The sequence below is a fragment of the Musca vetustissima genome, unplaced genomic scaffold, assembly GCF_032173495.1.
Source record: "Musca vetustissima isolate MV318-11 ecotype Yass unplaced genomic scaffold, APGP_CSIRO_Mvet_v1 utg21224, whole genome shotgun sequence".
Lineage (NCBI taxonomy): Eukaryota > Metazoa > Arthropoda > Insecta > Diptera > Muscidae > Musca > Musca vetustissima.
Genome location: NW_026874613.1, coordinates 93831 through 108038, shown reverse-complemented (window position 1 = coordinate 108038; position 14208 = coordinate 93831).

The following is a 14208-nucleotide window of genomic DNA, read 5'->3' as shown; positions in this document are numbered from 1 at the left end:
CAACGAAGAAAAACGAAATGCATGCCAAGAAGATGATAAAGAGCTGTTCTTCTTGTTGTTGTTACTCTCATTGTCGTTTGTGTGTTTTCTTCGTTTAAATAACGCAAACAAGCAACCAACGAAAGTGTTATGGCCTGAGTGTGTTATGCATACCATACCCCAACGAGAGTGTGAGAGAGAGTGAATGAGGGGGAAGAAAGTGAAATGAGAGCACACAGCACCCAACCACAACAAAAATGTTTATGAAAAACGGTAAAAGTTAAGTGTTGTTTACAAAATATAATACGCCAGCCACTATATTGTCATAGCCGGAGTGTGAGTGTGTGTTATGCCGTGCTGCCTCATGTTCTCATTGCTCAAATAAGAAAAAAAGTGAAAAATACAAAACAACAACGAAAGCGAAACGAAGCAGCAGCATTGTTCCACAAAAATAAATACAAAAAAAAAAACAGAAAATAGCAAAACAAACAACAATGTATGCATGTTCAAGTACATAAAAACAAGCCAAATACCTTCACCGAATTTTTGTTGCTTGTTTGTGGGTACATTCAATTTTCCTGGGAAAGGCCAGCACAAAGCGCGAACCCACCAAACGTCATTGACGTCGACAGGCCTTAGCAAAAATAAAAACAACAACAAAACGAGTTAAAATTCCAATAAGAAAAACAAAACAAGTTAAAGTGAGTTTTTTGCGGCCGGCATTGTAACGCAAAAACAAGAAAAAAGGCAAAACAATTCAGGCTGAGCAGACAGCAGTAGCGTCGGCGGCAGTGCAATTAACCGGAAATAACAAACAAATGATGTGTTATAACAACGACAACAACGTAAATAATAAATAAATAATGCTAACAAAGTGAAATGAAAATGTCAATGACGTTTGACGTTGTCGTCTTCGTTCAACAACAACAAGAAAAACAACTACGACTACATCACCTACAGCAGCAAACAACATTTGGTGTTTAAAAAAGGTGAGTTTTGAATTTTTTTTCGTAAACATTTTTTTTTTTTTTTTGTTTGTGAAGAGGCGCTGCCTCTCTGCTGAGGTAGTAGGGGTAGGCAACTATGTTTGTGCAAATATTTTAATTAGTTAAATGCGTAAATATCTGGTTTGGTTTGGTTTGGTTGTTTTTGCACAAACATTTTTGTTTGTTTGTTCGTTCGTTCCATCATGTGTGTGCGTGTGAGTGTGGGTCGTCTAGTAGTGACTACTGTTGTTTTTGTTCTTTATGGAAAATAATGATGACTCGTTAAAATAAAACTGTGAAGAGATTAACTTTTGAGATGATGACATATTTATCTGTCGTTTGGGCATTTAAAATTAAAAAAGCGTATATTTTTTATTACAAGTAAATAAACATGAAATGTTTCGTTTCTGAGGCAGTAGATTTCATCAGAATTACTACTTATCTATTCGAGGGGATATATTTGAATATCTAACGTGGCAATCGATGTATTTTTTAGGAATTTTTTATAAATATTAAATATAAATATTTTTTAAATTACAAAAAAAAAAATGTATTTTCTTGAATCATTTTACTCAATGGGCGTGGATATTTTAAGGAATATTTCTTGATTTTTTCATGAGTATTTTTCAAGGCTATGGATTTGTTTGTGAATATTTTTTATTATTCTTATGAACAATTAAGCGTGGATCTTTTAAAGAATATTTTTCATGGTTATAAGCGTGAATTTTTTTAAAGAATATTTTTCATGGTTATAAGCGTGGATTTTTTAAAGAATATTTTTCATGGTTATAAGCGTTGATTTATAAAGAATATTTTTCATAGTTACAAGCGTGGATTTTTTAAAGAATATTTTTCATGGTTATAAGCGAGAATTTTTTAAAGAATACTGTTAATGTTTATAAGCGTGGATTTTTTAAAGAATACTTTTAATGTTTATAAGTGTGAATTTTTTAAAGAATATTTTTCATGGTTATAAGCGTGGATTTTTTAAAGAATATTTTTCATGGTTATAAGCGTGGATTTTTTAAAGAATATTTTTCATGGTTATAAGCGTGGATTTTTAAAGAATATTTTTCATAGTTATAAGCGTGGAGTTTTAAAGAATATTTTTCGTAGTTATACGCGTGGAGTTTTAAAGAATATTTTTCTTTTTTTTTCAAGGTTATAAGCGTGGAGTTTTTTAAAGAATATTTTTCATGTTTTTTTTTCAAGGTTATAAGGGTGAATTTTTTTAAAGAATATTTTTCAAAGTTATAAGCTCAGATTTTTTCAGCGTGAATATTTTTTAATATTAGCTAGCTGTATGTATTACCGTCCGTGTGATTCTTGACGATACGTATACGTCACCAAGTATTTATTTCCTCACCTAGTGTACTGTAGTGCGTATGTTTACTGTCATAATGTATTCGACACTGTGTATCCAAATGGAATTGGCCTATGTTTTGACAAGTCTGATGTCATTTTGGGGGTCAAATATTCCTACCAAAAAAGTTATCAGTATCGGTCTACTTTTTTTATATGTCCCCAATTCAAAGGAAACCCAACAATTTTCTATAAGTTTTTCAACCGAATGTCTGTAATTTGGAATATTAGGTTGTGTAATTGGGTTAGGTTCCTAAAAAATTATCAATATTGATGTCCTTTTCAAAATAGATCCTAAAAACCTAATTTTCGTCATTTTCGGGAATTTCTAAAGTTTTTCTATTAAATTGTCTGAAATTTGGTATGTTTGTCCAGATTTTAGCTACCACAAAAAGGTACCTTGCAAATCTTGACTGTAATTTTATATTTTAGTTTCTCATTGAATATGAAATCCCCCTACAAAAAAAATTATCTTTAATGTGTGAAAATAAATTCGAATTTTTTTTAGCGAAGACGCACACCACCTTTGGTGTTGCGGCCAGTATAACAGTTTTGGTACACAATATAACATAATTAAATTCGTATTTAGAACACATAAATGCTACACAATTACTAATAAATTTATGTATGTTTAAGAAAAAATGATAAAAAATATTATTTTTATAAATTTTAATTGGAGTATTCACATAGCTACAATCACAGAAAAATGTAAAGGTGGTGCAGTAAGTGTGGAAAAAATAAAGAATCTGGAAGTAAAAAGTCGAGGTCCACTGTGCGAAAACGGGTGAGAGTGAGTCACCTTTCCATATACCGTTGGAAAGGACATTAAAAGGACTTTCAGAAAATGTATTGGGTATAGCCCTAAATATATTAGAAATATCCATATACGGTCCTTTTAGTAAAATTTATACGAAAAAATGCATAGTAAAATGTTGGGGCCCACTGTGCGAAAACGGGTGAGAGTGAGTCACCTTTCCATATACCGTTGGAAAGGACATTAAAAGGACTTTCAGAAAATGTATTGGGTATAGCCCTAAATATATTAGAAATATCCATATACGGTCCTTTTAGTAAAATTTATAAGAAAAAAAAGCATAGTCAAATGTTGGGGCCCACTGTGCGAAAACGGGTGAGAGTGAGTCACCTTTCCATATACCGTTGGAAAGGACATTAAAAGGACTTTCAGAAAATGTATTGGGTATAGCCCTAAATATATTAGAAATATCCATATACGGTCCTTTTAGTAAAATTTATACGAAAAAAATGCATAGTCAAATGTTGGGGCCCACTGTGCGAAAACGGGTGAGAGTGAGTCACCTTTCCATATACCGTTGGAAAGGACATTAAAAGGACTTTCAGAAAATGTATTGGGTATAGCCCTAAATATATTAGAAATATCCATATACGGTCCTTTTAGTAAAATTTATAAGAAAAAAATGCATAGTCAAATGTTGGGGCCCACTGTGCGAAAACGGGTGAGAGTGAGTCACCTTTCCATATACCGTTGGAAAGGACATTAAAAGGACTTTCAGAAAATGTATTGGGTATAGCCCTAAATATATTAGAAATATCCATATACGGTCCTTTTAGTAAAATTTATAAGAAAAAAATGCATAGTCAAATGTTGGGGCCCACTGTGCGAAAACGGGTGAGAGTGAGCCACCTTTCCATATACCGTTGGAAAGGACATTAAAAGGACTTTCAGAAAATGTATTGGGTATAGCCCTAAATATATTAGAAATATCCATATACGGTCCTTTTAGTAAAATTTATAAGAAAAAAATGCATAGTAAAATGTTGGGGCCCACTGTGCGAAAACGGGTGAGAGTGAGTCACCTTTCCATATACCGTTGGAAAGGACATTAAAAGGACTTTCAGAAAATGTATTGGGTATAGCCCTAAATATATTAGAAATATCCATATACGGTCCTTTTAGTAAAATTTATAAGAAAAAATGCATAGTAAAATGTTGGGGCCCACTGTGCGAAAACGGGTGAGAGTGAGTCACCTTTCCATATACCGTTGGAAAGGACATTAAAAGGACTTTCAGAAAATGTATTGGGTATAGCCCTAAATATATTAGAAATATCCATATACGGTCCTTTTAGTAAAATTTATACGAAAAAAATGCATAGTCAAATGTTGGGGCCCACTGTGCGAAAACGGGTGAGAGTGAGTCACCTCCATATACCGTTGGAAAGGACATTAAAAGGACTTTCAGAAAATGTATTGGGTATAGCCCTAAATATATTAGAAATATCCATATACGGTCCTTTTAGTAAAATTTATAAGAAAAAAATGCATAGTCAAATGTTGGGGCCCACTGTGCGAAAACGGGTGAGAGTGAGTCACCTTTCCATATACCGTTGGAAAGGACATTAAAAGGACTTTCAGAAAATGTATTGGGTATAGCCCTAAATATATTAGAAATATCCATATACGGTCCTTTTAGTAAAATTTATAAGAAAAAAATGCATAGTCAAATGTTGGGGCCCACTGTGCGAAAACGGGTGAGAGTGAGTCACCTTTCCATATACCGTTGGAAAGGACATTAAAAGGACTTTCAGAAAATGTATTGGGTATAGCCCTAAATATATTAGAAATATCCATATACGGTCCTTTTAGTAAAATTTATACGAAAAAAATGTATAGTCAAATGTTGGGGCCCACTGTGCGAAAACGGTGAGAGTGAGTCACCTTTCCATATACCGTTGGAAAGGACATTAAAAGGACTTTCAGAAAATGTATTGGGTATAGCCCTAAATATATTAGAAATATCCATATACGGTCCTTTTAGTAAAATTTATACGAAAAAAATGCATAGTCAAATGTTGGGGCCCACTGTGCGAAAACGGGTGAGAGTGAGTCACCTTTCCATATACCGTTGGAAAGGACATTAAAAGGACTTTCAGAAAATGTATTGGGTATAGCCCTAAATATATTAGAAATATCCATATACGGTCCTTTTAGTAAAATTTATACGAAAAAAATGCATAGTCAAATGTTGGGGCCCACTGTGCGAAAACGGGTGAGAGTGAGTCACCTTTCCATATACCGTTGGAAAGGACATTAAAAGGACTTTCAGAAAATGTATTGGGTATAGCCCTAAATATATTAGAAATATCCATATACGGTCCTTTTAGTAAAATTTATAAGAAAAAAATGCATAGTCAAATGTTGGGGCCCACTGTGCGAAAACGGGTGAGAGTGAGTCACCTTTCCATATACCGTTGGAAAGGACATTAAAAGGACTTTCAGAAAATGTATTGGGTATAGCCCTAAATATATTAGAAATATCCATATACGGTCCTTTTAGTAAAATTTATAAGAAAAAAATGCATAGTCAAATGTTGGGGCCCACTGTGCGAAAACGGGTGAGAGTGAGTCACCTTTCCATATACCGTTGGAAAGGACATTAAAAGGACTTTCAGAAAATGTATTGGGTATAGCCCTAAATATATTAGAAATATCCATATACGGTCCTTTTAGTAAAATTTATAAGAAAAAAATGCATAGTCAAATGTTGGGGCCCACTGTGCGAAAACGGGTGAGAGTGAGTCACCTTTCCATATACCGTTGGAAAGGACATTAAAAGGACTTTCAGAAAATGTATTGGGTATAGCCCTAAATATATTAGAAATATCCATATACGGTCCTTTTAGTAAAATTTATAAGAAAAAAATGCATAGTCAAATGTTGGGGCCCACTGTGCGAAAACGGGTGAGAGTGAGTCACCTTTCCATATACCGTTGGAAAGGACATTAAAAGGACTTTCAGAAAATGTATTGGGTATAGCCCTAAATATATTAGAAATATCCATATACGGTCCTTTTAGTAAAATTTATAAGAAAAAAATGCATAGTCAAATGTTGGGGCCCACTGTGCGAAAACGGGTGAGAGTGAGTCACCTTTCCATATACCGTTGGAAAGGACATTAAAAGGACTTTCAGAAAATGTATTGGGTATAGCCCTAAATATATTAGAAATATCCATATACGGTCCTTTTAGTAAAATTTATAAGAAAAAAATGCATACTCAAATGTTGGGGCCCACTGTGCGAAAACGGGTGAGAGTGAGTCACCTTTCCATATACCGTTGGAAAGGACATTAAAAGGACTTTCAGAAAATGTATTGGGTATAGCCCTAAATATATTAGAAATATCCATATACGGTCCTTTCTGTGATTGTAGCTACTGTGCGAAAACGGGTGAGAGTGAGTCACCTTTCCATATACCGTTGGAAAGGACATTAAAAGGACTTTCAGAAAATGTATTGGGTATAGCCCTAAATATATTAGAAATATCCATATACGGTCCTTTTAGTAAAATTTATAAGAAAAAAATGCATAGTCAAATGTTGGGGCCCACTGTGCGAAAACGGGTGAGAGTGAGTCACCTTTCCATATACCGTTGGAAAGGACATTAAAAGGACTTTCAGAAAATGTATTGGGTATAGCCCTAAATATATTAGAAATATCCATATACGGTCCTTTTAGTAAAATTTATAAGAAAAAAATGCATAGTCAAATGTTGGGGCCCACTGTGCGAAAACGGGTGAGAGTGAGTCACCTTTCCATATACCGTTGGAAAGGACATTAAAAGGACTTTCAGAAAATGTATTGGGTATAGCCCTAAATATATTAGAAATATCCATATACGGTCCTTTTAGTAAAATATTTAAGAAAAAATGCATAGTCAAATGTTGGGGCCCACTGTGCGAAAACGGGTGAGAGTGAGTCACCTTTCCATATACCGTTGGAAAGGACATTAAAAGGACTTTCAGAAAATGTATTGGGTATAGCCCTAAATATATTAGAAATATCCATATACGGTCCTTTTAGTAAAATTTATAAGAAAAAAATGCATAGTCAAATGTTGGGGCCCACTGTGCGAAAACGGGTGAGAGTGAGTCACCTTTCCATATACCGTTGGAAAGGACATTAAAAGGACTTTCAGAAAATGTATTGGGTATAGCCCTAAATATATTAGAAATATCCATATACGGTCCTTTTAGTAAAATTTATACGGTAAAAATTAACGGTATATGGAAAGGTGACTCACTCTCACCCGTTTTCGCACAGTGGGCCCCAACATTTGACTATGCATTTTTTCGTATAAATTTTACTAAAACGACCGTATATGGATATTTCTAATATATTTAGGGCTATACCCAATACATTTTCTGAAAGTCCTTTTAATGTCCTTTCCAACGGTATATGGAAAGGTGACTCACTCTCACCCGTTTTCGCACAGTGGGCCCCAACATTTTACTATGCATTTTTTCTTAAATATTTTACTAAAAGGACCGTATATGGATATTTCTAATATATTTAGGGCTATACCCAATACATTTTCTGAAAGTCCTTTTAATGTCCTTTCCAACGGTATATGGAAAGGTGACTCACTCTCACCCGTTTTCGCACAGTGGGCCCGGACTTTTTTCTATATATGTTTCTTATAAATTTTACTAAAAGGACCGTATATGGATATTTCTAATATATTTAGGGCTATACCCAATACATTTTCTGAAAGTCCTTTTAATGTCCTTTCCAACGGTATATGGAAAGGTGACTCACTCTCACCCGTTTTCGCACAGTGGACCTCGACTTTTTACTTCCAGATTCTTTATTTCTTTCCACACTTACTGCATCACCTTTACATTTTTCTGTGATTGTAGCTAGTTGAATACTCCAATTAAAATTTATAAAAATAATATTTTTTATAATTTTTTCTTAAACATACATCAATTTATTAACATTTATGTGTTCTAAATACGAATTTAATTATGTTATACTGTGTACCAAAACTGTTATACTGGCCGCAACACCAAAGGTGGTGTGCGTCTTCGCTAAAAAAATTCGAATTTATTTTCACACACATCCGCCCCATTATCAGTATTTTAAACGTTTTAGCTGCATTATCCCATTATAGTAGCTGTAATTTGATATTCCTGAAAATTGGAATTGAGTTTTAACCCGAATTTTCTCATCGAAGTGGCGCATCGGATTAGTGGTGAATAAAGAACCTCTCTCCATAAATTATTCAACATAGGTTAATAATTTTAAAAAGGTCCCACACAAATGTCCAGTTGAATTTCGGTATATTGAAGTTTGTACCACAGTTTTTAAGCCTAAATAATTTGTGGGGGTCATTCTCCATTTCAAATTACAACGAGTTTCAACCGGCTGCAAATGAGCATACATTCTGCTTAAAACTTTTAATTTTGAACACATGCAATTGAAGGCTTAAAGAAGACAAGAAATTAACAAAATGTTGTCGATTTTTGTAATTAAAAAGTAATCCTCCGTTTCGATGGCAGGCATGTTTGCCATCTCTGCAACATCAGAATCTCAAAATTCCAACTCAATTAGAAAAAGTACATACCTGGCTCTGATATGAACTAGATTATTGACTTCGTTAGAAAATTAGTAAATGGCGACCAAGTAAATTATTTTTTGGAAAACCGCATATTTTCGACAAAACACCAAGCTGGAAAATATATTAATGCGTTTGACCGATTACATTTGCTCTAGTTCATACGATAACATTGTAGGTCCAGAATAACGTGTTAAAAGTTGAAACCGATTGGATTAATAGAATTTGAGTTATCGTGTCCGCCTACACTGTTTCGAGAAAAACACAGTGAAGTCTTGAGAAACGCTCTCGCTGCCACTCGTCGCTTACACAATAAATCGAAGAGTTTTTATCTTTTTCACTTGAAAATTCAAGAACACATTCTTGAAAAGTTATAGGTTTAACTTAAATAAAAAATCGATTTTTTGAAACCGTGAAGGAATTTTTTGAATGCTCATCCGTGATGGACGGCCCAGCGCGGACGAAAATACATATAAAAGTTTAAGGGCCAAACTTCACTCAACTTTGACTTGTTAGATGTTTAATTTAACTAATTCATAACTGCGGAACCGAAGTGAAACCCTGTTGCACGTATGAACTGGAAATATGTGCCAACATCTTGCCCAGATCATAGGGGCTACAGGCTTTCCCTTGGCAACATTTTGTCACTTTGACAGCGTTCCAAGAACTGTCTGCCAGCAATCTTGTTCCTACTTTAGATTGCACCTCAAATATTAGTGGCCTGAAAAGGTTACCAAATACAAACACCAATATCTCGTCATCGACAAAGGATATTTGCATATTCCTCAGAATAAAGATACAAATTCAGCTATGTGAAAAATTTAACATATGAAATCTATGATGATTTCTTTAAATCTCTACTTCAGTTCTTTTTTATTTTTCAAGAGTTTGCAATATGTTGTTGCCTAATAGTTGCATATTTGAAACATTAAAAAATATAGTAAATCAATATTACACAGACTTTTATTTCCCACTGAGAACCGCTAAATATCAAATCCTTGCATTTATAATAAAATCCTTTCAAATGATCACTTTTACAAGTACCAAGGACAAACTACTTTTCATTAAAGAACATAACAACAGGTCACATTTTACAAAATAAATAAACGAGCAAAGTGAACACAAATAAATTCCTTTTTTTTTTGAAATGAGCAAAGTACAAAATTACTTACATCTCATATTTATACATAAAGCAATAACTTATATTTATTTATTTTTTTATATCATAATGTAAACATAAGAGTGCACATCTTCAGAGCATACGCTTACTGTCATGTAGATTCACTTTTACCTTCAATGGTACTTTCACATTACATTTAAAGTTAAGGCGTATTTAATTTTCCACATCCATACACCCATCACCCCTGTATCCCATGAATAATTCATATTTAATAAAAGTATTGATGCGATTCATATGGCCAAAGGACCAACTACAACACATAACAAAAATACACACATATGCATATTTTCATTTGATTTTGAAATATTTTACATGTTATGTCAAATGCACATTCATTTCTCCATATTCTCGATACAAAACAAACAACAACAGTAGCAACAGCAACAACAACACTTCAACATTTACTGCATAGAATATAAAAATTTTCCCATTCAGGTAAACACATAAACAGGAATGTATAAATAATTACGTTTACATATCCAGAACAAGAACTATGATTGTGGTACTGGAATCTATGTGTACAAGATACTGGCATCAGTAGAAACAAATAACGACAACAACCACACAATAACAAGAAATAATATATCTGATATAAGTAGAACATTCTGTGGACTCCTTTTATGCCATCGCTCTGTAGTGAGAGAGATGGCTACTATCTTTTGAAGTTTTTAGTTTCAGTTTCAATTATCTGAACATTTATCATGTTATCTGTCTACGTTTACGTTCTGCTTTGTTTTAGTTGGCCATCACACATTGTTGTGTAGGGGATAGGTTTGATATATATTTTGTTATCATATAAAATTATCATTATACGAATGTCATGGTCCCTAATGTTCTAAAATATTTTTGTATACATAAACAACTGTATATTTATATAGTAAGACTTGTTCTGGTATGAACTAAGATTATTGACTTACCTCGAAATTTAGCAAAATGGCGACTTAGGAATTTATTTTTGGAAAATCGCAATCGATATACTAATATGCACAATATCCTTTAGATAGAATAGACATATCATCTGCATAGCAATCTGAAATCCAATACACTTTATTCTAGTTATGATTGTGTACTAATTCGTTCTAAGCGAACAAACTTTAGATACTTGGTACATCATTTTGGTAAAATCGGACAGAAATATATGTGAAAGATATATCTAGACCTGAAACGTTTAAACACAATACGCTATGTAATATTTCATGTTAACGAAAAGATATAGGCTTCTCCATATGCATAAAATCGTACAAAAACAAATATATAACGGAGCTATATATACATCTGAACCGATGTCAACAACAAAATATCGTTCATATAGAACATTTACATAAAATGGGACTAAAGTATATATGTGAGCTATATTTAAATCTGAACCGATTTCAAACATAACCAAAGCGTTCTAGATTAAATTCCAAACCCGCTGCTAAATTTCGTGTATATATAGAATAAGCACAGACTCATCGTTTCACCATTTACATTAATTTGGACGAAAATATTTACATATTTACATAAAATCGGACTAAACTATATATAGGAGCTATATCTAAATCTGAACCGATTTCAAACATAACCAAAGCGTTCTAGACTAAATTCCATTCCCGCTTCTAAATTTCGTGAATATGGAACAAACACAGACTCCTCGTTTCACCATTTACATTAACTTGGACGAAAATATTTACATATTTACAAAAAATCGGACGAAACTATATATGGGAGCTATATCTAAATCTGAACCGATTTCAACAATATTTCGCAAATATCAGTCTACACCTTATTCAGTACTCCTTGCAAAATGTTGTCTTAATCGGGCCAATATTGGGAGTTTCGTGCACCATTTACATAAAATCGGACGAACCTATATATGGGAGCTATATCTAAATCTGAACAGATTTTCTCCAATTTCAATAAGTGGCCGTCCTTGGGCAAAATAAGTGGCATGTGGAAATTTCATCCAAATCGCATCACAAATCTAAATTCAATTTTTTGAAAACAAGAATTGGGGCTCCCCCTAACGTTGGCGGATATATGCCATATTTCAGGACGATTATAACGGATTCACATACATCTTTTTAGATCTGCTAAATTTGTATACCCTATACCCCACCTATATCCACCTTTTAGTATACGAAACGTTATATCTGGACTAGCTGAGTTTATATAGACATGTGTGTTTGCCCGCCTGTCCATTTATGGATCAATCGTTACAAAATTTGGCATGTAAGTTCGGTTCGAACCAAGGACGATCGTCATTTTTGGTAATGATAAGTTAGTATTATATTTAGGGGATGAAAAGTTCCAAAAATTATATTTTTCCTTGTTTTTCTGGTCACTCGGAGGCCACAATTATGACCTAGTGATAGTTATGTAGCGTAACATATATAGGTTCAAGTTTAAAATAGCCCCATATAATGAAATAGATCTAAACCAATAATCACGATACAGGCCACAGTCCAATACCTTTTTAATTTTCTTGGACCAAATAGAAAAAAACAGCAATTATGTCCCGAACATAAATTTTACATGTAGTAGGGGATCGGGATTTTTGATATATTAACTCCCGTGTTGATATCATATTCAAGAGGAGTGGTTGACCTTTAAAGTGATACCAATTATATGGTCGCATGTACTTGGATGTGAGAGTTACACTTAAATATTTACAGGTATATAGATATTGTTTAGTAACCTCACAATATACCTTCGCTTTGAAATTTTCCATGAGGATCCATGTATGGTCAAGGACAACGCCTATAATTTCTCTGATGATCAGATAATAATTTTGGGATGAACTGGACCGAGAACTTAATTTTTTGTATTATTTCGAGTCTATCTATAGGCCATAATTGAAAGCCTAACATCGCAAGACAACCCACGGTGAAGGGAATATGGCCAAGAAATTAGAAGGGTTGTTCTGAATATTAGTAATATTGGTTGACCTCTAATCGGTCAAGAGTGTGGAAATATATCGAAATATTGCCCATGCTCAGAATATAGAACCACAGAAAGTTAGATTTTCAATTTGTGTAGGGTATTCGGTGTAGCCTGGTTTTAATACTACCCTCTTAATTGTGGATGTTCTTAGCTCAGATTTTTCCAGAGTATAAATAACCTATTATCAACAAATCACAAGTCTTCCAATACCTTTTTAATATTCTTTGAAAATAAACATGACTTGCTATACCATAAATCCCAATAATGGTACAGGATTTTTGGTGTTGAAAAAGGGGTACAACAGTTAAATATTAAGGTAATCCCTTTATAACGGTAAACTCCAATATTCCGTATTTTGAAGCATTTGGGCACATTTTTAAACTAATCTGCTTCAGATTTCCGGTCCTACTAGGTACAAAATCGTCCTACTAAAAATTATAAATATTGGTTCATATTTTGGTGTAGACTCCATAGGGCGCTACCCGCCGAATTTCTGTATTTTGTGGAGTTTTGACACGATTTAAGATTTCAAACTTTGGATTCTCATAGAACGTCAACTCTTTTAATTGGGATTTTGGGAACTTCGGACAAGTTTTTTCATACGAATTACCTGTATTCTATATTTCGTTTTTTTATGAGGTATAAAATACTCCCACTAAAAGCTATTAAGACTGTACCACGTTCCAATTTCGGCGGTTTGAAGGTTTTAACCACATTCACCCATCACAGTAAATTTAGGACAAGTTTTGGGCACAGCACATATATAAATTACCTCACTACATTTGTTCGGCATTTTGAAGCTCTAAGCCGCATTCACCTCTTGCAGTGGAGGTACATTTAATTAGAAAAATGTTTACATGGGTATATATTCGGACATAGTCTCCTTATGAACGTTTCGTCCAAATTGCGTACTTTTAAGGCATGAAATATATTTGCCGACATTTTCGAAGAGGAACGCGATACATTTTTGGTTTAGGATGTAGCAAATTATTTAAAATTGTTTTTAAGAAAATTAGAATGTCGATCTAAACGACAAAAACAAAAAACAGCTTTGGGAGAGGCTGTGTTTTAAAATTCCTTTAAGGTCAGGTGCTCGTGGTGACCAGAGCAGTTTTGAGAGAGGCTGTCGAAATGTGTGGTGTACAACCATGGAACTCTCCGATTATGTCAGACAACACTAGGCTTTCTCATAATAAGAATAATTAAAATATGAACAATTTGGGAATTAGGTACCAAAAGGAATAAGGAATAAGTAGTCTACATTGAATGGAAATATTAAGGTCAGCAAATCGAGTTCAAATGATTTTTATCAGACCAAAGGCAGTTGAACGACATGTTCTGTCTCCGGACGTGATAGAGGTTTATTAAGAATATTACGATACCCAATGTTTATATAATAGGTGTA